This window comes from Oenanthe melanoleuca, chromosome 1, assembly GCF_029582105.1.
Source record: "Oenanthe melanoleuca isolate GR-GAL-2019-014 chromosome 1, OMel1.0, whole genome shotgun sequence".
NCBI lineage: Eukaryota > Metazoa > Chordata > Aves > Passeriformes > Muscicapidae > Oenanthe > Oenanthe melanoleuca.
The window spans coordinates 505,842-510,351 of NC_079333.1; positions in this window are offsets into that span (position 1 = coordinate 505,842).

Genomic DNA, 4,510 nt, shown 5'->3' on the forward strand with positions numbered 1-4,510 from the left:
AATATTTATTCCTGTTGAAAGTACAGAGAAATAAGATATAGCAACACTACACAGGGGCCATGTTGGGCACGTGACCATAAAACACAAAACGATCTTGGGAAATAATTAAAAAAAAAATTATATAAATTAAAAAAATTAAATTTTTATTTACATTGATAAACACTACATAAAAGAAATAATATAAAATATAAAAAAGAATTTATAGAAAAGGAAGAGTAATGCTGTCAACAAAAGACATCAATGAGGAAAGTGCCTAACGCAGCTCGCTCTTGCCTCGCCGTTCCACTCTTGACCTCGAAGCTGACGCTCATCCAGCTTGTCCTTGCCCGGCTGTCCCTCGGCTACTGCCAGTGGAGGACGATGCACTCAGGCCCGACAAGCTCCAGCTCCCAAAGGGAACCGCCGCCCACCGGCCCCGCATCGAGACCCTCGCGCCAGCCCCACCGCCCACAGAACCCCCCAACAGCTGCCCAAAAGCCCCCAACTGCAGCTCCACTCACCACCTCGACGTCCGCCAAAGTCCAACGCCGCGCTGGGAGCCAGGCCCCCTGGGCAAAAGAAGCTGGGCACAAAGCAAAGCAGCGCGCAAGAGGCTGCACCCCTGCTTACAGGGCGGCCCCAGCCGCTGCCTGCACTGCAAAATGCCCGGGACTCCAGAGCACCGGCCCCGACTTACAGGGCGGCCCTGGTCCCCGAGGCCTACGGAGGCTCCTTCTCTCCAATTCGGGCCCACTCCCCACTAACGGGGAGGGCGCTCAACGCAGGCTGCCAGCTGAAGGGCGCACAAAGGCGCCCGGACCCCACAGCCTGCTTACAGGCCGGTCCGCACCCAGGGAGCCACGGAGCTCGGCCTTCCCCCAGGGCGACAGGAACCAGACTCCACAGTCAGGCAGCCCAACTCACGGCCTAAAGGCCAAGGGCCCCAGGGGCCGGGAGCCCAGCCCCGGCGACAGGGAGGGCACACGCCCGGCCCCACCACTCCTGGCCCCATGGCTCTGATAGGCTGGGGCCAGGGACACCCGCCTGATTACAGGGGGTCCCTCCAACCGCCCGCCGAGACCAGGGGGCGCACACAACCCCGCTTACGGGGCCGCCCCCCGCAGCCCGGCACCCCCCAACAAGCGCCACGGAGCACGGGCTCCGGCCTGCGCCCCGCTTAGGGGCAAAGGCCCGGGTGCAGGCGTTCCTGTCACCCGGCTAAAGCAGCCTCCCCACCACTGCTTACAGGGCCCTGGGGCTGCTCCTGGGGAAAAAGGGACAAGCAAGTTCCTGACACGTGCCCAGGTTAAGGGGCCCGCATGCTGCCAGTTCACCAGCACAAAGGGCACCCTAGGCCCAGACCCAGGCCCTGGCTACAGGCGGGTCACGTTGCCCATGCTACTGTTAAGCAGCTTCGTGCCCTCCGCAGAAAGCAGGGGCGAGGCCAGACACTTTGTCCACGCAAGCAGCAGGCAGAAAGCTGCCACGGCTGGGAAAAAGCCCTGCCCCGCTTACAGGGCGGCCGGGCTGGGGACTCGGGGAGCTCCGTTTCCCCCCTCAGGTGCGGAGAAAGGGGCTCTCACCCTCCTTACAGGGTTGCCCCTCTCTCCAGGCAGCCAAAGGAGCACAACGGCAAAAGGCCAACCAGAGCAAAGACGCAGCCCTGAACGCAGGGAGGTCGCCCAGCACAAGCAAAGTCAGCCGCGGCACCTTGAAGGTGCCCTGGCCGTGCCACCAAGGCCTTTTGCCCAGAGGGCCTCTCGTGCTCCTTCTTCTGCTCCAAGCTCGCTCTTGCCTTGCCGTTCCACTCTTGACCTCGAAGCTGACGCTCATCCAGCTTGTCCTTGCCCGGCCGTCGCTCGGCTCCTGCCAGTGGAGGACGATGCACTCAGGCCTGACAAGCTCCAGCTCCCAAAGGGAACCGCCGCCCACCGGCCCCGCATCGAGACCCTTGCGCCAGCCCACCGCCCACAGAACCCCCCAACAGCTGCCCAAAAGGCCCCAGCTGCAGCTCCACTCACCACCTCGACGTCCGCCAACGTCCAAATCCGCGCTGGGAGCCGGGCCCCCTGGGCAAAAGAAGCTGGGCACAAAGCAAAGCAGCGCGCAAGAGGCTGCACCCCTGCTTACAGGGCAGCCCCAGCCGCTGCCTGCACTGCAAAATGCCCGGGACTCCAGAGCACCGGCCCCGACTTTACTCTGAAAGAGAAAATTTTATAAAGGTCCAGTTAGATGTCTATAATCTTTTAAGCATAAATTGTTGACAATGTCTGGGTTCTTCTCTGAGTAATTTTTAATCCAATGGGGTCGTGTTTGCCCCTTATGACACAGCAGAAAGGCTTTTCTAATAGATTTTGTTTGCAGCTCCCACTCTGCCACAACAATAGTCTTCTAAAATACTCCAGGTTTTCAGCTAAAAAGTCACTTCTTTCCCTTTTAAGGTATTCCAGATTTTCTGTCAAGGATGATGCCTTTAACTGCTGTGTTACAATAGATTCTCCCTCAAATGTGCTCATTTTTCCTCTCTAAATTACTGCAAATTTGCCTTTGAAAAAAAGCACTAATTTCTTTCATGTATCTCAGGTTTTCTAACAAGAAATGCATTTTGGATCCTCCCAAAAGACTACCTCTGATTTTGCTCCAACACGTTCCCTAGCTGTGTCCAATACATCACCTACAACTTTATCGCAGAAATATTTGCTATCTGCCCCACACACTTGCACAGATTTTCCCTTAAAAATATCTCGTACAGATTAACACATATTTTGTTCCTTAAATGTTCTATACTACAGAGATTACTTATGATTTTACTTTCATTCCTTCTCTTTCAGATTGCCTGAGATTTCAATATTCTTTCTGGCCCTTCAATATTAACTCAGGTTTTATCACAAAATTTTCCCTGCACATTTTAAGAGTTGGTCCGAAGTTTTCTCTGATCTGCCTCATGACCATCATCAGAGACTGGGACCTGAGATTGCACCACTTTCCCTGAACCAGAGCTCTGGCCTGGCTGAGGTGGATGCTTGCAGGCCAAGGACTGTTTGTAGCTGTGCCTGGTGCTTGTCATGGTATGCTAAAGGGTACTGGTTATTGCACCCTGTCCTCACACCTGCATCATGGAGCTACAATCTCTACATACAATAGTCCATAAATTTTCCCACCTTTTGGCCAGAAGCCATTCACTTTGGAAAAGGACTATAAAAAGTGACTCTCTTAGAAAAGACTTTGAGATGTCTTTCTCCCCAACAGATTGAAGACACGTCTCGTCGGACAACCACAAGGATGCATCTTGTCTGTTGGTAGCTATATCCCATCCTTTCTCTCTCTCCCCCTCTCTCTCTCTCTCTTACTTTGGCACTCAATAAACTGCATTATTGCTTTCTGCTAAACAAACCTGAGTCCCTTGCCTTTTGTCTTTGCACCCTGAGGCTGAACAAACCATCACGACTCCCACTTGGGTTGAGCAGATAGTGACATAAATTGGCATCACGGACAGACAGAAGGGTTTCTGACAGACAGAAGGGTTGCTGGTTGTGTGTAGTCTGTAACAGGGGAGGGACGTCTTGCCTCAGCTGCACCTAGCTGGTCACCTCGACAGGATGAGCCAGACTAGAAAGCAAGGGGGGCATTTCAGATTTCCCGCAAACTGCACACACCTAGGTGAAAAGCATCCCTACACTCGTTTGAGGATTCTGTCTTCAGAAATTCACAAATGATCTCTTGGTGCAAAAGGCAAAACTGCGCTGTTCTTGTTCTTTTTTACTGTATGAATGTGTACTGACCTCCCTGAGTTAAGGAGAATTCTGCGCAGGCTGAGGAGTGTGTGTGTAACTCTAATGTATTACTGTGTGTGAATGTGTACTGACCTCCCTGAGCTAGGGACAATACTGCACAGGCTGAGAAGTGCATGTGTAACTCTAGTCTATTACTGTGTGTGAATGTGTACTGACCTCCCTGAGTTAGGGAGAATACTGCACAGGCTGAGAAGTGCGTGTGTAACTCTATTACTGTGTGTGAATGTGTACTGACCTCCCTGAGTTAGGGAGAATACTGCGCAGGCTGAGGAGTGCATTTGTAACTCTAATCTATTACTGCGTATATGTGAATGACCTTTCCATAAACATTAGGAAGGGAAAAACCTGTGCAGGTTGTGTGTCTGTCTTTCCTGAAATAAGGGGGGGAAAACTGCATTGGGTGTGTATGCATGAATACTAACCTCTCCTAAAAAGTTAGGAGGGGTACCACGCAGGCTGTGCGTCTACCCTGCCCAAAATAATGGAAAAAACTGTGTAGGCTGTGTATACATGTGTACTAACCTCTTCTAAAGGGTTAGGAGGGGGTACCGCGCAGGCTGTGTGTCTACCCTGTCCTGGAATAAGTGGGGAAAACTGCGTATGGTGTGTGTACATGTGTACTTTTTCCTTTCCTAAAAAAAACAACTGTGCAGGCTGTGTGTCTACCCTCCCTGAAATAAGGAGCTTGTAGACAGCAAAAGCTGTGTGTGTAATTAAGCGCTGATCTCCCTTGAAGT